Genomic DNA, 24,483 nt, shown 5'->3' with positions numbered 1-24,483 from the left:
ATATTGACTATAGTTCCCTGTGCTATACAGTCGGACCTTGTTGTTTATCTATTCTATGTATAACAGCTTGCATCAGCTAATCCCAAACACCCAATTCATCTCACCCCCACCTCTCCTCCCCCTTAGCAACCACAAGTCTGTTCTCTATGACTGTGAGTGTTTCTGTTTCATAGATAAGTTCCTTTGTGTCATATTTTAGATTACACATATAAGTGATATATGGTATTTGTCAGAAAGCAGTAATTCTTAATAAGAAAGAGATAGTGATAGCAAGAAACCCTTTTGGGATTGGGGGAAAAGTTAGTGTGAAAGGTGCTGATAGTAAAAAGCTTATTTACTATGGATATTTTTCTTTAATAAAAAATAAATAAAATGGGGCTTCCCTGGTGGCGCAGTGGTTGAGAGTCTGCCTGCTGATGCAGGGGACACGGGTTCGTGCCCTGGTCTTGGAAGATCCCACATGTCACGGAGCAGCTGGGCTCATGAGCCATGGCTGCTGAGCCTGTATGTCTGAAGCCTGTGCTCCGCAATGGGAGAGGCCACAACAGTGAGAGGGCCACATACCACAAGAAAATAATAATAATAATAATAAAATAAATAACTAAATAAATAAAATGAATTTTGATAAACTATTGGCTTTAAGAATTAACACAATGTACATCAAGAAAATATTATTTAAGAAAAGTTTGAGAAACAAAAGAATATAGGATCACTAGGGTAGAGGTGTATTTGAAGTCATACGTAGGAATTAGTTTGCTCACAGAAAGTACATTATGTTAGTGGGAAAGCAATTACTCTGTGTTTGGCCTGTTGTTTTGCCACACCTCTGAAAATGTATAGGTCGTTTTTTTTTGTTTGCTTTTTGAGAATTTGCTTCAAACCAAGGAGTAAAGCTGTGATGAAGAAACCAGACTGAGAAAGTGCTGAGATGTTAAGATTCTTCTTCATCTTCAATAATCCCCTCCCTATAAGCTCCATGTACTAAGCATTAATGACAGCAAGAAACATGGTGTGCAGATGTTTCTTCTGAAACTCTACCATGCAACACAGTTGAGGAATTGGGTTTCTTAAAATACATCAATATTGGATATAGAAACAAGATGGCAGAGTAGAAGGACGTGCTCTCACTCCCTCTTGCAAGAACACCAGAATCACAGCTAGCTGCTGGACAACCATCGACAGGAGGACACTGGAACTCACCAAAAAAGATACCTCACATCCAAAGACAAAGGAGAAGTCACAATGAGACTGTAGGAGGGGCACAATCACAGTAAAATCAAATCCTGTAACCACTGGGTGGGTGACTCACAGACTGGAGAACACTTACACCACAGAAGTCCACCCACTGGAGTGAAGGTTCTGAGCCCCACGTCAGGCTTCCCAACCTGGGGGTCTGGCAATGGGAGGAGGAATTCCTAGAGAATCAGAATTTGAAGGCTAGTGGGATTTGATTGCAGGACTTCGACAGGACTGGGGGAAACAGAGACTCCTCTCTTGGAGGTGACACACAAAGTAGTGTGGGCATTGGGTCCCAGGAGAAGGAGCAGTGACCCCAGGGGAGACTGAACCAGACCTACCTGCTAGTGTTGGAGGTTCTCCTACAGAGGCGGGGTGTGGCTGTGGTTCACCGTGGGGACAAGGACACTGGCAGCAGAAGTTCTGGGAAGTACTCCTTGGTGTGAGACCTCCCAGAGTCACCATTAACCCCACCAAAGAGCCCAGGTAGGCTCCAGTGTTGGGTTGCCTTGGGCCAAACAACCAACAGGGAGGTAACCCAGTTCCACCCATCAGCAGTCAAGCGGATTAAAGTTTTATTGAGCTCCACCCACCAGAGCAACAGTCAGCTCTACTCACCACCAGTCCCTCCCATCAGGAAACTTGCACAAGCATCTTAGATAGCTTCATCCACCAGAGGGCAGACAGCAGAAGCAAGAACTACAATCCTTCAGCCTGTGGAACAAAAACCACATTCACAGAAAGACAGACAAGATGAAAAGGCAGAGGACTATGTACCAGATGAAGGAACAAGATAAAACCCCAGAAAAACAACTAAATGAAGTGGAGATAGGTAACCTTCCAGAAAAATAATTCAGAATAAGGATAGTGAAGCTGATCCAGGACCTCAGAAAAACAATGGAGGCAAAGATTGAGAAGATGTAAGAAATGTTTAACAAAGACCTAGAAGAATTAAAGAGCAAACAAACAGAGATGGACAATACAATAACTGAAATGAAAACTACACTAGAAGGAATCAATAGCAAAATAACTGAGGCAGAACGGATAAGTGACCTGGAAGACAGAATGGTGGAATTCACTGCCGCAGAACAGAATAAAGAAGAAAGAATGAAAAGAAATGAAGACAGCCTAAGAGACCTCTGGGACAACATTAAATGCAACAACATTTGCATTGTAGGGGTCCCAGAAGGTGAAGAGAGAGAGAAAGGACCAGGGAAAATATTTGAAGAGGTTATAGTCGAAACCTTCCCTAACATGGGAAAGGAAATAGCCACCCAAGTCCAGGAAGTGCAGAGAGTCCCATACAGGATAAACCCAAGGCAAAACATGCTAAGACACATAGTAATCAACGTGGTAAAAATTAAAGACAAAGAAAAATTATTGAAAGCAGCAAGGGAAAAATGACAAATAACATACAAGGGAATTCCCATAAGGTTAACAGCTGATTTCTCAGCAGAAACTCTACAAGCCAGAAGGGAGTGGCATGATATACTTAAACCGATGAAAGGTAAGAACCTACAACCAAGATTTCTCTACCCAGCAAAGATCTCATTCAGATTTGATAGATAAATCAAAAGCTTTACAGACAAGCAAAATCTAAGAGAACTCAGCACCACCAAACCAGCTCTACAACAAATGCTAAAGGAACTTCTCTAAGTGGGAAACACAAGAGAAGAAAAAGACCTACAAAAACAAACCCAAAACAATTAAGAAAATGGCCATAGGAACCTGCATAAGGATAATTACCTTAAACATGAATGGATTAAATGCTCCAGCCAAAAGACACAGTCTTGCTGAATGGATACAAAAACAAGACCCATATATACGCTGTCTACAAGAGTCCCACTTCAGACCTAGGGACACATAACACACTGAAAGTGAGGGGATGGAAAAAGATATCCCATGCAAATGGAAATCAAAAGAAAGCTGGAGTAGCAATACTCATATCAGATAAAATATACTTTAAAATAAAGAAGGTTACAAGAGACAAGGAAGGAAACTACATAATGATCAAGGGATCAATCCAAGAAGAAGATATGACAATTATAAATATATATGCACCCAACATAGGAGCGCCTCCATACATAAGGCAACTGCTAACAGCTATAAAAGAGGAAATCGACAGTAACACAATAATAGTGGGGGACTTTAACACCTCACTTACAACAATGGACAGATCATCCAAGCAGAAAATTAACAAGGAAACACAAGCTTTAAATGACACAATAGACCAGATAGATTTAATTGATATTTATAGGACATTCCATCCAAAAACAGCAGATTACACTTTCTTCTCAAGTGCCCACGGAACATTCTCCAGGATAGATCACATCTTGGGTCACAAATCAAGCCTCAATAAATTTAAGAAAATTGAAATCATATCAAGCATCATTTCTGATCACAACGCTATGAGATTAGAAATGAATAACAGGGAAAAAAATGTAAAAATCAGAAACACATGTAGGCTAAACATTACGTTAGTAAATAACCAAGCGATCACTGAAGAAATCAAAGAGGAAATCAAAAAATACCTAGAGACAAATGACAATGAAAACACGACAATCCAAAACCTATGGGATGCAGCAAAAGCAGTTCTAAGAGGGAAGTTTATAGCTATACAAACCTACCTCAAGAAACAAGAAAAATCTCAAATAAACAATCTAATCTTACACCTAAAGGAGCTAGAGAAACAAGAGCAAACAAAACCCAAAGTTAGCAGAAGAAATCATAAAGATCAGAGCAGAAGTAAATGAAATAGAAACCAAGAAAACAATAGCAAAGATCAGTAAAACTAAAAGCTGGTTCTTTGAGAAGCTAAACAAAATTGATAAACCATTAGCCAGACTCATGAAGAAAAAGAGGGAAAGGACCCAAATCAGTAAAGTTAAAAATGAAAAAGGAGAAATTACAACGGACACCACAGAAATACAAAGCATCCAAAGAGACTACTACAAGCAACTCTATACCAATAAAATGGACAACCTGGAAGAAATGGACAAATTCTTAGAAAGTTATAACCTTCCAAGACTGAACCAGGAAGAAATAGAAAATATGAACAGACCAATCACAAGTAATGAAATTGAAATTGTAATTAAAAATCTTCCAACAAAGAAAAAGTGCAGGACCAGATGGCTTCACAGGTGAATGCTATCAAACGTTTAGAGAAGAGATAACACCCATCCTTCTCAAACTCTTTCAAAAAATTGCAGAGGAAGGAACACTCCCAAACTCATTCTATGAGGTCACCATCACCCTGATACCAAAACCAGACAAAGATACTACAAAAAAAGAAAACTACAGACCAATATCACTGATGAATATAGATGTAAGAATCCTCAACAAAATACTAGCAAACAGAATCCAACAACACATTAAAAGATCATACACCATGATCAAGTGGGATTTATCCCAGGGATGCAAGGATTCTTCAATATATGCAAATCAATCAACGTGATACACCATCTTAACAAATTGAAGAATAAAATCATATGATCATCTCAATAGATGCAGAAAAAGCTTTTGACAAAATTCAACACCCATTTATGATAAAAACTCTCCAGAAAATGGGCATAGAGGGAACCTACCTCAACATAATAAAGGCCATATACGACAAACCCACGGCAAACATCATTCTCAATGGTGAAAAACTGAAAGCATTTCCTCTAAGATCAGGAACAATACAAGGATGTCCATTCTCACCACTATTATTCAACATAGTTTTGGAAGTCCTAGCCACAGCAATCAGTGAAGAAAAAGAAATAATAGGAATCCAAATTGGAAAAGAAGAAGTAAAACTGTCACTGTTTGCAGATGACATGATACTATACATAGAGAATCCTGGAACTACTGGAGCTAATCAATGAATTTGGCTAAAAAGGAGGAAAGCGGTGGGGGATGGTTGTGGTGGTGTGATGAATTGGGCGATTGGGATTGACATGTATACACTGATGTGTATAAAATTGATGACTAATTGGAACCTGCTGTGTAAAAAAAATATAAAAATAAAAACATCAGCATTGATTGCAAGCCAGAGCAACACATCATACCATTAATTTTCAGGAAACACAAATCTAAGACTATATAAATAAATGTGATGTGTTAAGCCAATGGTTAGATAACTTTATAAATGTATTCCAGAAAGATATTTATTTCTCTATCACTAATACTATGTATGACAGTGCATTTGTATCCATTAGGATTAGTTCTGACTGTGAGTGACAGAAAACCGAAAATAGCAGTGGCTTATTCAAGACTGAGTTTTATTTACTTCTTGTGTAAAAGACGTCTGGTACTAGTGCTGTGGTTGTCAGGGTTCCTAACTGTATCCATGGAATTGCTCCTCCATCCTCAACAGAAGCCTCCTACATCATGGCCTCTGGCATCCCAGCCATCGTACAGACAACCCAGTCAGCAGGAAGGAGGCAAGGGAACCCACCTTAACTTGGACAAGAGGTTCCCCTTATGCATCAGAACCCAGCCACAGGGCCATGCCTAGTTGACAGGGAGAGGGAGAAATTCAATCTTTCTTCTAAATAGCCATTCACCCAGATAAAAATTAAGGGTCTTGTTACAGGGAGGAATGGGGGAAGTGAGTACTAAGGCCTATAATAAGTCTCCACCACACCATCTCCCTTAAGGTTAGGATGGTCATAGCTGAGAATATGTTGATTTTTAAATATATATAGATTCTCCATCCAAATATTACCTATTCAATCCTTATGATGTATCAGGCACTTTTACAGGCAATAAGGAAATAGCAGTGAACAAAGCAGAAAAATATCCCTGTCCTCATAGAGCTTAAATTCTAATGAGAGATTGCTATGCCTTTACCCTGTATCAGAAAACTGTGTTTTTACAAAGGGTGCACCAGCTATGTTCTTCTGTAATTGAACTAAGGAATGGATGCACAGTGCCTTGGCTTAACAATCCCAGGACCAATCAGGATATCTTGCCCTCTGACACATGCAGCTTCAAGGGCAGAAGAATAATATCATTCAAAAAAAACTAAAGATGATACTCTCTAATCCCAGCATCGAATGCCCTCAAATTCTATAGCTGTTAAACTTTTAGCAACAAAACAAAGAGATGACAAGGTCAAGAATCTCCCTTGTGTCCTCCTCTACCATAATCTGAGATTTTGTATGTACCGTTGTGATGTTCCTTGGCGTTTCATGCCATGAAACTATTCAGAGTGGGGATAGCAACTTTGGGTTCTCCATGTAACTTGGGGTCATCATTTGGTGCCACTAATCAGCTCAGGATGACTAGGGTAGGATATTATGTTGTTACCCACCAGGGTTCTTAGCCTCCTTAATCAATAGAAATTGATCAGAGGGCAGACAAGAAATTCAGGCAAGGGTTTATTGGGGCCCCTGCTGCAGCAGCCGGGAGGGAGAAAAAGTAACAGTTTCCCTTGCTGACTTGCTTGCTGGGGCGGGGGAAGGGAGGGGGGAGCCGAGCTGGTTCCTTACATGGGGTAGAGGTGTGTCCAGGGGTCAGGCTGGAGGGGTGGCTTGCCCACCCTTTTGGTGGTGTTGAGGGCAGTGGGCATGCACAGTATCTGTTTTTGCTCCCTGCTCTTCAGAAGTGGCAGTTGGTCTTTCTGGTCTTTTTTGTATCTTTTGTCCATAATTTGCCCCAGTTGTGCATGCACGCAGTTATTTTTAGTCCCTTATAGTTTCTTTGTATTTTGTTGCTTGAGGAGAGGTGTGTCCAGGTGAAAGCACTGCAGCAAATGGTCCCAGGTCCCAGGCTGTCTTGATGCTGTACTGCTCTGGAAAGAAAAGGGAGCGATCAAGCTTCAGATACAATATCAGGAACCTATCTCTTCCTCATGTGTTTAATCACTAATTACAAGTTCACGAACTATCCATTCTTCAGTCTAAGAATTCATGGGAGGTAATGTGGTATAATGGAATCTTTGCTTACTACTCTGGCTATACATTTGTGAGCCCGAATATGTACATTGTTTGAACAACTATTTCCTCATCCATAATAAAACAAGAAAAATAATATTACCTAGTTCCAAATGCTGTTTTAAAAGTGAATAAAGTTATATGTGTACACACACTTTCTAATCTATAAAACGTTAATAAAGAGGTCATAAGTATATTAATATTATTATTGAAATGGTGAATTCTTTGGGCAAGAATATTAAGCAGACCAAGCTATTTTATAATAAGTATGCACTTTGATTTATGTTATCTTTGAATAAAGATAGGCATTCAAAATTTCATGATTTGTAGTAGGTGTTTAGATAAGCTTAGTTGACCTTTTCCCAAATCTTGACAGTTAGTGGGTGAAGCAGGATATGCCCTGTGAGAAGAGCACATGGTGTACTTTGCTGCCTTGATTAGACAAACAGGAAACCCAACACCAAATAGAATGCTACGGAGGCAATTAAACTTGGTAGAAGGTGTCAGTCGAACATTCGACCAAGCAGACATAACAATCTCTGTAACAAGTGGCACTTTGATTTGCCTGGATCATTTTTATTTTTACCAGTGAAAGAGCTTAATTTGTTTCAGTGGATACATTTCATGTTTCTCCAGAACAAAGTTTCTTTTTGAATTGGATTTTCCAAATCATCTGGGTGGGCAGCCCTTTCATATTTTGGATTGCTCTAGTAGTAGTCATGGCTAAGCTAGGAAAGATTTTGTTTTAGAAACACTTGTGTCATGTTTTTATGGATGTGGTTGACCTTTGCCACCAAATGCAGGGTGGGATGAGGAAAGGGGATGAAAGATTGGTGTGTGGGCAGCAGAGAGAAAATCCAGAGGAGAATTACCAAGAGAAAGTAGTCTCTAACAGTACAAAATTGTTCCTGCCTAGAGAGACAATGGTTCTCACCCGCTTGCTGGCCTTTGTTGGTTGCTTCTTTGATGTTTCCTTTCAAAATGGTGACATCATTTCCTCATAAGACAAGGATGAAAGTTCTGCCTAGCTAATCACATTACACCAATTTCTTTCCTAAAAAATGAAACATTGAGTTGAGTGAGATGACTTTACAAAATGTTTCATTGGTTATGGTGTCACCAGGAGATTGGAGACCTTAGGCATAACCCTTGGAAGATGGAAGAGTTGTACACCAAGAGAGAAAGGATTTAGAAACACCAGCTCTAAAATGCTACTGGGCAGGCCTGCATGATTTACTGAATGTCCTTGATTTAAGAATCTAGAATGCCAGGAAAAGTGTCCCAGGAAGAAAATTAGACCATGAGAGAGAGGAGATGGACACTGGGACGTCCTGCAGATGCTGGCAATCGTTTGAGAACTTTGGAAGTGTGTTCCCTCCAAACCCAGGGTTGGGCTTCCTCTAAAGTTCTTGTTCTGTCTCTACTGGCACTCTGGCCACTCTGGAGAACCCCCTAGTGGCTTTGCAATCGATGTGCCACATGGTGCTAGGTGGCCCTCCCAGAGAAAGTCTGCCGCACCAGCCCCTCAGGCTTCCCCTAACTGGAGTTCCACCTCTCAGGGCTCCGGAGCTGCCCTGGCTGGACATGGAAGGTGAGTCCACACTGGTGGGTTTGGCCCTAGAGCAAACTCAAGGGCACTAAGTCTTCCCCCACTGCATTATCAGATTTCTGCATTTGGTGGAGACGATTCTGCCTGTTGTAGATTACCATGTTCTGAAGTCTATAGTGCTCATTGAGCAGGATACATTGTTATCAAGGAGGGAAATGCTGCCCAGAAATAATTTAAAAGGAATTATCCTTATTATTGGATGTGCCAAAAAAAGGCAGTGGGAGGTGGGTGGATAGATTAGAGAGACTTGGAACGTTAATTTAAGCCCACTAGGCTTAATACTTTTCAAAGGTCTTTAGTGCTGATTACCAAGGGAAACACAAAACTGACCTGGGCTTTCCTTTTCAGATGTGGTCCTTAGTATTCCAAGTCTCTGATACAGCTTGTAAGACTCTTGCAACCTGTCACAGAAGCACTTCTATTGTCATCATCCAGTGCATTTGCCATGCTTTGTTTTTCCCACCAAATATTGTCAGTGATACTGTGACCCCAGATTCATCATTTCCTGGGCTCAGGAAGAGATACTGACAGAGTTCTCCCCTCCCAAGAGTTGTCCTGGTTTGTCATCTCACACCATGAACTAAGTCGTTTTCTCTGAATTTGTGATGAGGTTAAATGAATTAATAAGACAAACAGAATATGCATTCAAGTAGCTTTTAAGATGCACTCGATGCAATTTTTATTAAATTAAAATGTAATAGCCCTTAAAATTCAAGATTATGAGTAGACTTAAATCAACATAGTCCCAGTAAATACTACTATGAATATTTTGAACCAAGCTTCTGTACTTTGGTGATTACTATTTCAAGAAAAGTGGCATGTTTAAATATGGAGAGTAAGGTGGAGGGTGGGCTGGTATAAAATAGCCCGGGAGTTCTGGCCCATGCAGACCTTGAGTTTTTAAGATTTTTCATATGACTATTTATTGTTTCACCAAGTGAAATATGCCCAGAAGGGCATTTAGTGATGTTGACTCTAGTTATTAAGGTGTCAAAGACTATGGAGACCCAGTGACTTAAGAGAGAAGGCAGACACCTGAGGAACCTTGACTCAGATGCTTCAGAGGAAAGGCATATTTTTCCTTGGCTTTTCCCAAGCTTGCTGTCTTAGTGAACTGTGACCAGTATTGGCCCAAAGTATTGATTTTCCCATCTCCTGTTTTTATCAGCCGTCCTTTGGAAAATAGTTGCTTCAGGCACCTGCTACAGAAACAGCCATGTGACTCAATCAGTGGGTTTTTTTCTCTCCCATTCATCTTAACAAGAGGACTTGTAGCTTACTTCTGACTTTTCAGAGCCTAACATTTTACTCACGTCTGAGCGAACTTTAGGTTAGTATTATATGCAAACAATATGGATTACATTTTTTGCTGTTAATTTCAGAATCTTAAGACTGATTCTTACAGTTTTCTTTGTTCCTCCCTATAACAGTTACTAATAGCCAGCAGGAGAAACTCAGACAAACAAAAATAGATTACCAAATATCTTGCTTCTTGGGGGAGAAAACAGCCTTCCTAGGAGAACATCCTTCCCCTTCATACATAGATAGTGACAGTGACCAATTGTGCGGTGGCACATAATCACCCTGTATTCTGTTTTTTATTGATCTGACTCTCTGTATCTATAGGGCAGAAGAAGGAAATAAAACAATAGTCACTTCACTTCCCGTTTGCTTTAGATCCACATAGTCGTGCTGCAATAACAAGAAAATGGGTAACAAGATAAATATTTTTCATCTGCTAACAGGATAATATAATTAACTAAATTATATAATGCCATAAGAAAGATAAAAATTTAGACTGAATGTCAGGAAATGCTTCCTGATAATTAGAAATATTTGACTAATAGAAGGGCTCTCAGGAGAATAGATAGAAAGTTCTACCACTTGGAATATTTCAAATTAGATAAAAACCAGAAAAATGAAGCTGGGCTTTTGTTTATATCTGTGTATCTCTAGGTTTCCCTTATCCAGACCACCCATTATATAAATGATAATATTCTTTTTTTTATATATCAGAAAATTAATTTATTGCTGCCAGAGAACAAATGCACACGTTTCCACTCTAAACGAATTATTAACTCTATTAAAACTTTTTTTTTCCAAGAAAGTCAAACTGAATTCCAGGAAAGCTTTATGTTATCCATAGTTGAGAGAGAAATATTCCTTTGTTATTCTGCACCTTTTCTACAGGACATAAGAGTTTGGCTTTAAATACAGACTGAGTTTTGATAAAGACATTGAAAATACTATTTCTTCATGTTGAGTAAATATATATTATTCATATATACAATAGTGTATTTATTTATTTTTATTCTTTTTTTAAAACATCTTTATTGGAGTATAATTGCTTTACAATGCTGTGTTAGTTTCTGCTGTATAACAAAGTGAGTCAGCTATACATATACATATATCCCCATATCCCCTCCCTCTTGCGTCTCCCTCCCACCCTCCCTATCCCAGCCCTCTAGGTGATGACAAAGCACAGAGCTGATCTCCCTGTGCTATGCAGCTGCTTCCCACTAGCTATCTATTTTACATTTGGTAGTATATATATGTCAGTGCCACTCTCTTCCTTCATCCCAGCTTACCCTCCCCACCCCCCGTGTCCTCAAGTCCATTCTCTATGTCTGGGGCACACACCTATGGTCAACTAATCTACAACAAAGGAGGCAAGAATGTACAATGGAGAAGAGACAGTCTCTGTAACAAGTGGTGCTGGGAAAGCTGGGCAGCTACATGTAAATCAATGAAATTAGAACATTCCTTCACACGATATAAAACAATAAACTCAAGATGGTCTAAAGACCTAAATATAAGACATGACACCGTAAAACTCCTAGAGGAGAACATAGACAAAACATTCTTGAACATAAATCATAGGAATATTTTCTTCAGTCAGTCTCCCAATGCAAAAGAAATAAAAGCAAAAATAAACAAACAGGGCCTAATCAAACTTAAAAGCTTTTGTACAGCAAAGGAAATGACTGGCAAAATGAAAAGGCAACTCAGGGAATGGAAGTGTCTGGAGAAAGACAAATACTATATGATATTACTTATATGTGAAGTCTAAAAAATAATACAGATGAATCTATATACAAAACAGAAATAGACTCACAGACACAGAAAACTAACTTATAGCTACTAAAAGTGGGGACGGACAAATTAGGAGTATGGGATTAACAGATACAAACTGCTCTACATAAAATAGATAAGCAGCAAGGATTTACTGTATGGCACAGTGTCTTATATTCAATATCTTGTAATAGCGTATAATCAAATATAATCTGAAAAAAAATGAATCACTATGCTGCACACTTGAAACTAACACAGTGTTGTAAATCAACTATACTTCAATTAAAAAAGATTAAACTTCCTTAAGATATCACTGTCTATATTTTGAAAACTTTTTTCTTTACTTCTCATCTTCATTAAAATTTGCCATGATTATTATTTTACTATTTAACATAAATAAGAAAGAATGTAAAAAATGTGAGGTGCTCTCACTGAAGTATGCGTGTATGTTAGTGATGGTGGTCGTTGGGAACAGAGGGGCAGTGACCCACCCACCTATTTTGAGCCATCTTCATAGATTTGGGGGCTGTTAAAAAAAAATCTTAAAATTCAGTTCCTGAGCAAATGGCCCAAGGAGGAACATACCGTTGGTGGGCATCTTAGAAGGAGATAGTGCATCTTAATATGACAGCTTGTCTTTAAGATGATCTAACCACTTATTTGCATCAATTACTGGGTCACCAAACATTGTCTGCTTGATTCTTTTATAGACATAGATGCTTGGGAGAGAACACACTGATCCCTTGTGGAGAATAATTTGGTCAATACTTCTTATGGTAGGTTAGCAGATAGGTATTTTATTTATCAGGTAGGCTCTTTGTATACTGAAATACAGATGTTTTTGTGCTTGAGTCAACCTTGTGTGAATTTGATTCAAGTTGTTGAATTCGTGGAGCTGAAGTCCAACCCCTAACCAAAGGGTCACAAACTTACATTCTTACAGGGTCGTTAAGTGAATGAACAAGGGGCAGGGTGGGAACCACAGGGGAAAAAAATTGTTTGGCTTGAACCAGTGGTGACCATGTGGGAATGTGAGACCACCTGTGGTCAGATCCAGATTTTCAAGAGGAGATAAATATCCAGAGTTTTGTGGGAATACTACCGATATTTAAATATTTAAATATGTACAAATGTTCTAAAACAACAGCTGGAATAAACAAAACATGCTTGGAAGCAGGATCTGGCCTGCGTTGACTGGGAGATGACTTCTGCCCCAGGCCTTGCTCTAGAAAGAGGCAGTCCTGTTCAGCATGCTGGAAGTTTTCTTTGCTTACCACCAATGTGTGTCTAATCTGAGAATGAGCAATGAGTCTCATGATTTCAAGGGAAATTGTACAATTCAGTTCGTTTCACAAGTTTTATCTTAGACAAGTTAACAGAAGGTATTGAAATAAATAGTTATAGTAACAATGACAAATAATACTTTCTGTGTACACATACAGTGTTACAATTATATATTCACACACGTATACCTGTACAGTCTATTTAGCCCAAGGAATAAAAGTCATTCATCTTGCTTTGCCATTTCTGATTAGAAATCCTAATATAAAAAGATCTGCAGTGGACAGGGACAAAGACTCTCCCCAGTACATACCTTTAGACCTAAGATTTCTTGACCTCCCTCAGGGTCATCTTTATCACAACACGTAGAAAGGTAGATGAATCCGTCCTTCAATAAATTGAATGGATGTTTTCAAAAGAAACGTCTATGGCAATGCCTTTATTTGCCCTCAATAACTCATTGTTTCTTGTAACCTTCAGAGTTGTCCATTGATCTTATCGATTAACTTCTCCGTGGGTGTGTATTCTGGCTGATCTGGAAAAAGTTATGCCTTTATCCATTGCCTAGATCAATGATTGCTGTATCTGTGTTTTCTGCCTCATCTGATGTCCAAACGTTGTTTCTTTTTACTTTATATACAATAAAAAATATAAAGAAAAATCAATAAAATTAGTATTTTACTTAGTAAAAATTAAAAAATGGAGCAGGTAGGGAGGATTCCACGTAACTGTTTTTTTTTTGTTTTGTTTTGTTTTTTTTTTTTTTTTTGGTACGCGGGCCTCTCGCTGTTGTGGCCTCTCCCATTGCGGAGCACAGGCTCCGGACACGCAGGCTCAGCGGCCATGGCTCACAGGCCCAGCCACTCCACGGCATGTGGGATCTTCCCGGACCGGGGCATCAACACGTGTCCCCTGCATTGGCAGGCAGACTCTCAACCATTGTGCCACCAAGGAAGCCCCCCACTTAACTCTTAATTCAGTGATGAATCTTAAAGGTGTTGCCCCATTGCATCTTGCCAATGATGAAATTCAGTTCATTTGGTGGTGTTTATTAGGTTGTGCCCGTAAGCTGGGGAAAACAGGTCAAACTCAAGTGCTTTACCTTCACTCCTCTGGTCCTACAGTGAGGAGTGGAGGAGGGAGAGGATGCAAAGGTGGGCTCATGACCTCTCTCACCTTGATTTCTTTCTCTGCTGCATTGAGATGCAAATGAACCCTGACAGTTTGCTTACATTTCTTTCTCTTTTTCCTCCCTATCCATGTCTTTTTTTGTTCTTAAGCAGCTAATATGTTCAGGCTCTGCTGACACTTGCTGCCATAAATTGAACGATGTAGAATAGAACTCACACTGAAGTGCTGGTAATCTAGCGGACTAATCAACCCAGAATTCATATTTTAAAAGCATGGAATGGGGAATGATATAATTTAGTGGAATTAGTGCCTGATGGTCATGTTTCTGATTCTTAGATGAGGAAATAAGAGAGACAGAGAAAGAGAGAAAATTGCATTTGGAAATAGCTTTTATTATCATGTGGAAATCACATGCTGTACAGATCTCCAGAAGTTACTTATACTACACAATTGAAACTCTATACTCTTTGACTATCTACTATATAGCATAGTGCCTATAGATCTCAGTACTGTACTGGATACTTAAAATTTGCTGAGAAGATTGATCTTATGTTTCTTACAACACATATACACGATATTATAATAAAAGGGGTGGAAAGAAACTTTGGGACGTGATGGATGTCTTTTTGGCCTTCATAGCGGTGATGGTTTCATGGGTTTATATCTATCACCAAACTCATCGAGTTGTATACATTAAATATGTACAGCTTTTTACATGTCATTTATACCTCAACAAAGTGGTTTTATAAAAATCACACCACTGCTTTCTGCATAATGCACTGCAAAAGCACAAAAAATAAGAAAACTCTTGACCAAACTTAATCAAGCCAGTGAAGTAGCATCTTTCCAAAATGGAAATTGTTTGTGCCAGCAAACAAGCAAGAAGGCCTTAAAGACCCCACGTTAACAATTGTTATCAAAGGAATCTTAGACCCTGTGGAAGCCTCCTGGGACCAGAACTTCTAAAATGACAAATATGTCTGGAAGGCTGTGGTCCAAGGGCATTTCTGCTGGCTATAAGCGGGGTATGGAACCAGAGAGAGCACACAGCTCTCCTGAAAATTGAAGGTGTATATACTTGAGATGAAACCGAATTCTATCTCAGCAAGAGATGTCCTTATGTGTACAAAGCAAAGGACAACACAGCAAATCCTGGTGGGAAATCTAACAAAACCAGAGTAAATTGGGGAAAGAACTCATGCTCATGGAAACAATGGCATGGTTCATGCCAAAGTCTGAAGCAACCTTCCTGCTAAGGCTATTGAACACAGAATCCATGTGATGCTGTACCCTTCAAGGATTTAAAGTTATTGAAAAGTAAATAAAAAAGAGTGTGGATTTGTTCAAAAAAACAATTGTTATCCAGTATTGACATCAATCTGAGGTTGCTCATCCCAGGGAGATCTTGGACTTGAGTTATGTTGTTCACTGCTGCACTGCAAGACCCAGCACAGTGCACTCAAGATATATTCACCAAATGAATGAATTCAAGAGTGACTATAGCTCATGGAAGGTGAGAATTACAACAGGGTCCCACAGAAAGCCACAAGACTAATCATTCAGGTGAGGAGTGAAAATGCAGGGGAACATTTGGCTCAGTCACATAGTAGCTGTGTGACTTTGGGCGGGAGAATCAGTCTCTCTGAATCTGTGTGCTCATCTCTACAATACGAATGGCACTTACGTCAAGGGAGGCTGTGAATATTAACTGACAGAAAGTGAGAGATGACACGTGACCAAACTCAGGACTCAATTGTTATTTCCCTTTCCTCTCATTTCCTTTTATTTTCCTTGAAACATTTCCTTCTCTTTCTCCCAATACATGGGTCATGAAACATTTTCATTGATACTGAAAATATCAAACCTTGTGCTCTCTGGCCTGCAGGACCACTCGTTCTTCATGTGACCTTGGAAAAGTTGCTTAGTTTCTCTAGGCTGAGTTTCTTTCAGACTGGAGAGATGATTCCTCCTTATTACAGCGTTGTTTTGGGGATGAAACAAGTTAATGTAAGTGCTTAGAAGAGTTTCAGGCAAACCTCAGCTGTTGTTGTTAAGGTCAAATATACTTGTAAAGAAGGGGAATAATTTTGGTAAAAGTAATTTTGGGAAGTGCTGGATTGCTGATAAATAAGGACTAGGAAGCACCATATTTTATATAAATGCTTTGCTATTTCTCAGGTCTAGGAGAAACCCAAAAAAGATCTTTCCAAGCATTCACCATCATAGACTCTTCTTGGAAAAAAACAGTATTGTCTACTTATTTAAATTTAACTGATACCTTCAATTTCTAATCAACAACAAGCATCTTTATTTTGATGTAATTTACAGTGTTATTTATTATCTGTGTGAGCTTGGAAACATTATTTTACCTCTCTGAACCTTTTCATAAAATTGAGCTATGGATGTGTAACATCACAGACTGCTAGTGTTATGGAAGTGGCATAGTCCATAGAAACCACTTATCAACTTCTTTTATTTTTTTTTTAAATCTTTACTGGAGTATAATTGCTTTACAATGGTGTGTTAGTTTCAGCTGTATAACAAAGTAAATCAGCTATACATACACATATACCCCCATATCTCTTCCATCTTGTGTCTCCCTCTCACCCTCCCTATCCCACCCCTCTAGGTGGTCACAAGGCACCGAGCTGATCTCCCTGTGCTATGTGGCTTCTTCCCACTGGCTATCTATTTTACATTTGGTAGTGTATATATGTCCACGACACTCTCTCAGTTCATCCCAGCTTACCATTCCCCATCTCCATGTCCTCAAGTCCATTCTCTACATCTACATCTTTATTCCTGTCCTGCTCCTAGGTTCTTTAGAACCATTTTTTTTATTCCATATATATGTGTTAGCATACGGTATTTGTTTTTCTCTTTCTGACTTACTTCACTCTGTATGACAGTCTCTAGGTCCATCCACCTCACTATAAATAACTCAATTCCGTTTCTTCTTATGACTGAGTAATATTCCATTGTATATATGTGCCACATCTTCCTTATCAATTCATCTGTTGATGGACACTTAGGTTGCTTCCATGTCCTGGCTATTGTAAATAGAGCTGCAATGAACATTGTGGTACATGACTCTTTTTGAATTATGGTTTTCTCAGGGTATATTCCCAGTAGTGGGATTGCTGGGTCATATGGTAGTTCTATTTTTAATTTTTTAAGGAAACTCCACACTGTTCTCCTTAGCAGCTGTATCAATTTACATTCCCACCAACAGTGCAAGAGGGTTCCCTTTTCTTCACACCCTCTCCAGCATTTATTTTTTGTAGATTTTTCGATGATGACCATTCTGACTGGTGTCAGGTGATACCTCATTGCAGTTTTGATTTGCATTTCTCTAATGATTAGTGATGTTGAGCATCCTTTCATGTGTTTGTTGGTAATCTATATATCTTCTTTGGAGAAATGTCTGCTTAGACCTTCTGCCCATTTGTGGATTAGGTTGTTTGTTTTTTTGATATTGAGCTGCATGAGCTGCTTGTAAATTTTGGAGATTAATCCTTTGTCAATTGCTTCATTTGCAAATATTTTCCCCCATTCTGAAGATTGCCTTTTAGTCTTGTTTATGGCTTACTTTGCTGTGAAAAAGCTTTTAAGTTTCATTAAGTCCCATTTGTTTATTTTTGTTTTTATTTCCATTTCTCTACGAGGTGGGTCAAAAAGGATCTTGCTGTGATTTATGTCATAGAGTGTTCTGCCTATGTTTTCTTCTAAGAGTTTTATAGTGTCTGACCTTACATTTAGGTCTTTAATCCATTTTGAGTTTATTTTTGTATGATGTTAGGGAGTGTTCTAATTTCATTCTTGTACGTGTAGCTGTCTAGTTTTCTGAGCACCACTTATTGAAGAGGCTGTCTTTTCTCCATTGTATATTCTTGCTTCCTTTGTCATAGATTAGTTGACCATAGCTGCGTGGGTTTATCTCAGGGCCTTCTATCCTGTTCCATTGATCTATATTTCTGTTTTTGTGCCAGTACCATACTGTCTTGATTATTATAACTTTGTAGTATAGTCTGAAGTCTGGGAGCCTGATCCCTCCAGCTCCAATTTTCTTTCTCAAGATTGCTTTGGCTATTCCGTGTCTTTCGTGTTTCCATTCAAATTGTGCAATTTTTTGTTCTAGTTCTGTGAAAAATGCCATTGGTAGTTTGATAGGGATTGCATTGAATCTGTAGATTGCTTTGAGTAGTATAGTCATTTTCACAATGTTGATTCTCCCAATTCAAGAACATGGTATATCTCTCCATCTGTGAAACCACCTATCAACTTCTGGTGGCATGAATGTTGACTTCCTTACTGTGTCATCCTGATATGGACTCTCAGTTTAGAGAAATCTTTTGTAAAACTGTCCCACCACATTAGTGAGATAGTGAGGTGTCATAGGAGCCCCTCACTTAAAAGCACATTTATTAGGACCTGTTGCCAACCTCTTTCTTTTTTATTTCCCTTTGAGAATTATGGTTGCTACATTTGTCAGGGTCCAACCAGGAATAGGGGAACCACTCTAAATATGTACAACAGAAGGAATTTATTCAGGGGATTGGTAATTTGGTAACTAGAAGTTGAGAAACCATCAGGAGACTGTGGGGAAATTTGGCAATAGCAGGTAGCAGGCAGATCAGAGGCAGAGGTGACCTGATATGAGGCCAGGGATGTCTGTTGAGAGCTGGCTGAGACAGCGAGGGAAAAATACCCCAGCTGTTTTCTTCCCACCCTCTCATCTTCTGCTATTGACTGAAAGAGGTCAGGAACCAGCTGAGCTAGGACAGGCAGCCCAGGGATGGAAACCTGGAATACAGAGAGAGCAGGGAAGAGCATGAATGGAGCTGCCGAGGGAAAAATGGTGCAGGGGAGGGAGGATTCCCTGCTTACAACATTCAAATCCAGCTCACAATGCTGTCCATCACAAAAGACACAACTGGAAACAAAAAATTCAGCAGACAGAGATGCACAGGATAGATTTAATGTTGGGTAAAATAATGTTATTACATATGGCAGCAAAAGAACATTGGGATTTTGTTTCTGATCTCTCAACTCAAATGTGTATTTTCCAAAACTTGTACATTAAGAGTAATTTTAAAGAACTACAAAAACATTATTTTCTAACTCCTAAAATAGCATCAACAAAACAGCCTTTATTTCATAAGGGCAGTTAGCTTGAAGAGAAAAGTATATAAAAATGAGTTCTAGTGGTTTATGTGTTTCTCCAGTATTTTCCAGAGTACTTTCAAGTAGTTTCAGTTATTCCGTAAAAAGCGTAGGTACGTCTAGATTTGTGCAAAGTCAACTCTTTCCAAAAGCTAGTTCCCCTCTGGCTTGTAAATTCTTGTAATCCATTGTCCCTTTGTAGCTAACCATGCCTTTATCAATTCAGTATTTACTGTCTTTAGCTTTGTGTGATGTACAAATGCGAAGATAGTTGCTTCCTTATAGAGCTTATGTTTTATTTGGGAAGGACCGTAGGCAAAGAGAACATAAATTACAACATAAAATATAGCAAGAGGGCCTCCCTGGTGGCGCAAGTGGTTGAGAGTCCGCCTGCCGATGCAGGGGATACGGGTTCGTGCCCCGGTCTGGGAGGATCCCATATGCCGCGGAGCGGCTGGGCCCGTGAGCCATGGCCGCTGAGCCTGCGCGTCCGGAGCCTGTGCTCCGCAACGGGGGAGGCCACAACAGTGAGAGGCCCGCATACCGCAAAAAAAAATATATATATATATATATAGCAAGAGAGAAAGTCTGTGTTACAGGATAGGGCTGCACTCTGCAATCTGGAACTTGAGTTGGGTTTTGTTTCTTGCTTTGGTTTTAACCTTTTTGAGCCGACAGTACTGGCATGCAGCTGTCTTCAGTGGAGGTGATAATGCTTCCTACCACATTTATCATTCAAGAGTTTGGTTTGATACATTCAGCGCTGGATTAAACTCACTCAACAGATTTTTCACTGCCTTTCTAAAATTCCAAATTAAAGACTTCTTTCCAGCAATCACCACCCAACTCCCAGAGCACCTGCCCAGTAGCTCTCCACACGGGTGCCAGAGTCACTGACCCCAGTGGTAACAGCATCCTTGCAGAACCTACCTTGACAAGGGCTGGGTTTTCCCTCGGGATAGAAAAAGGCAGGGTCTCAAAGTCAAGGGCTGTTAAAACGCTGGTGTCTACAAACTCTTCATCTGCCAACTTCTTGCTCCCCTGTTTTTCATTCCTAAAGAGTTACACCAAGTATGGACTGTACACTTTCATTTGCATTCAGTCCCCAGCTTCTTTCAATGAGATTCTTACCTCACAGTTGCACCAAGGAGGTGAGAATACCTGAGAACTAGAGCTGGTGTCCTAATCTCATTTTCCTCTTCCATCTTCCCTAGTGCTGAGCATGATGGCACATGAGGATGAAGGAATAAGTGAATGAGAGAATGAATAAGAGAGGGCAGTAAAACAACTGGAAAGAACTTGTGTTTTGGAATAATGGAAATCTGGGTTCCAACCCACCAGCTTCTCATTGTGTGATTTAGGACAAGTCACACAACCTCTCTGAGCCTTTCTAGATGATCTGTTGTGATAATTAGTGATAAAGAATATAAAGCATCTCCTGGAGACAATGACTCCACTATGACTTCCGAAAAGATGGAAGGTTTTAATCCATAAAAATAGGAATTTTATGTGTTTATTTTGTATGGGACAAAAGAAAACCAAGAAAATTTGGAGTTTTCCAAGTGTATTATGAAATAATAACTGGCTCTTGATACATGATCAACTGAAAATATACAAGTGTGGTCACAGGAATTTCCTGGCAATTTCTTTCCTAGGCCTGGATGGAACACAAAGCTATGAAGCAGGATTGCTACCACTCCTCTTGGCATGAAATGGGAACATTTCTCTTGGAGTCAGAACGGGACAGCTCCATTCTGAGAAACTGGGTCATTAGCACCAGGTGGACCTGACAAATCTAAGTCACTGCTTTATGGAACTCCTTAGACTGCAATCCTGGAAGGAGATACATTTTTCCTGACTGTGTCTCCAAATTGGCTGGGTCAGCCCTCTTGCACTCTCATGAACATAAGTCGGGTTCCTTCCAAAAATTTCTGATGCACCTCAGGTGTTAGACCAGTCTTGTTAGACATTACAAAGTTGGCAAAATCTGAGTTTCTCATTCAGCAGTTTAGCATGAGGGTGGGGTGAAGTGGGGCATTCTCTAGACCAGGATAAGGGAAGGTGTTCATTCTTTCTAGAATTTTCCTTGCTCCGTCTCCTTCCCCACTGGTTCCCACCTTTGGGGTCTGGAATAAGGGGAGAAAGGACTGGAGAAAATAATTATTTTGATTCAGCTGGGGCTATTCACAAAAAAAAAAAAATGTTCTCTTGGCTCCAAAATGGACTCTTTCTCTCTGGGAGCTTGTGTGGTTCTGTGGAGACATACCTGGGGAATCGCAGCCCTGTATAGGCATCTGACTCAGGCAATGTCTCCTCCACAGCACCTGCCTGCTGAAGATACCATGACCCTGGACCTCGGGTGGGGTCCTTTTACTGTCCCCCATCTGCCTACCTTCCTGGGGCATAGACAAAGGTGGATCCTGTTGTAGCCCTCCCCCCTGGTCCCTCCATCATGTCTGTGCCAGCCAGCTTCCCATCTTCAGACTCATCCAGGTGAGGGTCAGGCACTACTCTTTGCCCCCAAACATGGGGAGTGGACACAAGTTCGGCTCTTCACTTGTTTCCTCACTCTACATTTGAATAGGGTGGTTTCTGAGAATCCGTGGATCAGCCAGCATCCAGCCAGCTTGAGATACTTTCCTCCCTTTCTGTAAGTACCCCTCCCAGTTCTCTCTTGGCTGGAGGGGCTGCATTGGCAGATGAGGAAAAGGATGCTGCTTCTCTACAACTTCAGAAGAATTCCTTCCTCTTAGGCTTGGCCTTCTCTTAGATGGCTATTGAGGATGGAGGTCATGTGAACAGGCTGGCCATCTCTCTGGACCATTCTTTTGAGGAAGTGCCCATGCCTGTCTTTAGAATATGGGGTAGCATCACTCATTATTTTCAGCTACAAAACTTCGACCACAATTCAGGACAGCAAGAAAACTCCCATTCTACATTCAATTACAAGTGTAAAATTTTTCCATCATGGATGCTAGACAGCACAGAACTTCTGCAGCTCTGTGTTGGGCCCTGGAAGCATCTACTGCTGAAGGTGGAACCTTATTCTCTTTGCCTTGTTTCTCCTGAAACCCAGTTTCTTCATTTGATTGTTTTAATCTGCTGTATCATGATCTTATGTTGAAACAAGGTAGGATTTAAATAAATACATACATAAGACCACTAAATGTCAGTTGCTGACTTTAGAAAGTATAAATAAAGAATGCAGATATTACCGTCTCCACTTCATAGGTAGAGAACTAGAGATAAAATTAGTTTAGGTGAGTTGCTCAAGGTCACTGAACTAGTGACTGGCCTTCTGAAACACAGACATTTTCTGGCTGTAGGGTATGTTCCCTGAACACCGTATTACAAATCCAATGTAAAGGAATAATAAACGTGACACATCCTTGATACTGTACCTGACTCCACTTGGGCAGGCACTACTGTGGAATTTGTCATTAAGGCTTATTTGAGTAACTTAGATACCCTTAAAAGTGTGGATTTAGCTTTCCTGTTGGAAACTCTTTCAAAGATGTACCTGAATCAATGAAAAGTCTCTCTGGAGACCCATGGTCCCTTTTGTCCCTCCTAAGAGAAGAGAGGAGCTTTGGTCAGAGCTTATCAAATGAAATGCTCTGAGTCTCAGAACACACGTGAACTCACTCCTGGGAACACTGCCGGGATGCCATGAGGCAAACGTGAGCAAAGTTATTTTTATTGTCACAGGCTCTGAGATGAAGAGATAACTTTCAGCAATATTCTCTTCATGCAAAACCTGTCTGTTTTTACATATATTTGGCAGAAGCTGAAAACTGGGGTAAAATAGAATATGCTTGGTATCTCCTAATTATTTCAGCAAGAGGTAAGAATAGGTTTTACCTGATTCTCTGAAAAAGAACAAAGCTCTATTTGATAAAAAAAAAAAAAGAAAGAGAGAGAGAGAGTTAAAAATCAGCACCAACCATCAATAATGTGACCTCAGTTGCCTAAAATAAATGTAAAAAATAAATATAGGTGAGTTTTCAGACTGTCTGGGAAGGTGGCAAGAACAGGTTTGTGGGAGTCAGGAAATTCAGGTTTTAATAAAGCTTCTCCCACGAACAGATGCTACTTTTAATTAAATTGCTTTGAGACTGAAATTCTCATCTGTAAAGTGGGGGAGAAGAAGCAGGTCAAATGTGCTTAACTTTCTTTAAAATGCTTTTATTAGAAAAAATTCCAGAAAAGTTACCACAGTAGTAAGTACTATGAGCTATCGAGTCCCATTCACCTAGATTCACTGACTGTGTCTGCTTGTTTCTCTTTTATGTAATAAGAAAGAAGATGACTCTTATAATGGTGCATAATTATTAACATTTGACAAACACTTTGAGAGTCAGTTGGAGACATTGAGCCCTTTCAGGCCTAAGTAAAGACTTCTGTTGACAACCTCTTCCAAAACCAAAATGTAGTTATCAAAGTCAGAAAATTTACACTGATACCATGGTGCTGTATAATTCACAATCGATATTTAAATGTCCCAACCATGTAGATTGCAGCAATGTTTCTTTTGGTTTAACTCATCATGCCTCCTTGGTCTCCTTTGGTCTGGGACATTTTCTCCTACTTCTTTATCTTTTGTGACCCTGACATTTTGGACTTGTAGAGCTGTTTGGGGTTAGTGTGATGTTTCCTCACGTTCAGATCTAAGTTGTCCATTTTGGGCCAGGAGACCTTAACCGTGCAGTTGTGTCTCTCTTGGTGCCTCTCTCTGGAGGCTGAAGCCAACGTGTCTTGTTGGTGGTGACATGCACTTCGATGACTTGGTTGAAGAGTGTCCCCTGGGTTCTTCCACTGCAACGACCACTTTTTCTTTTGTGTGTGTAACATGTAATCTCTGTGGAGATACTTCAAGGCTGAGCATACATCCTCTTTCCTCACCAAACTGTCACCAATGACTTCAGCTCCCTTTGAAACTCTTGCCTGAAGCAATCAGCACCATGATGGCTGCAAAATGCTGATTTTCTATCCCTCTTTCTACATTTACATGTTGACTTTTGGCTATAGGTAGAGGTTCATCCTGCCCCACTTAGCTGTTTACTGTCTGTTTATTTT

At 39.8% G+C, this 24,483-nt stretch overlaps 1 pseudogene; it reads left to right on the top strand.

Moving 5' to 3' along the window:
- The first annotated feature begins 15,211 nt into the window (after nt 1-15,211).
- Nucleotides 15,212-15,549, top strand: LOC132485098 (large ribosomal subunit protein eL33-like; annotated as a pseudogene).
- The last annotated feature ends 8,934 nt before the right edge of the window (nt 15,550-24,483 follow it).

The sequence above is a fragment of the Mesoplodon densirostris genome, chromosome 3 (assembly GCF_025265405.1).
Source record: "Mesoplodon densirostris isolate mMesDen1 chromosome 3, mMesDen1 primary haplotype, whole genome shotgun sequence".
In the NCBI taxonomy this organism is placed as follows: Eukaryota; Metazoa; Chordata; class Mammalia; order Artiodactyla; family Ziphiidae; genus Mesoplodon; species Mesoplodon densirostris.
Note: the sequence above shows the minus strand (reverse complement) of the source record. Positions and strands in the feature narration are given on the sequence as shown.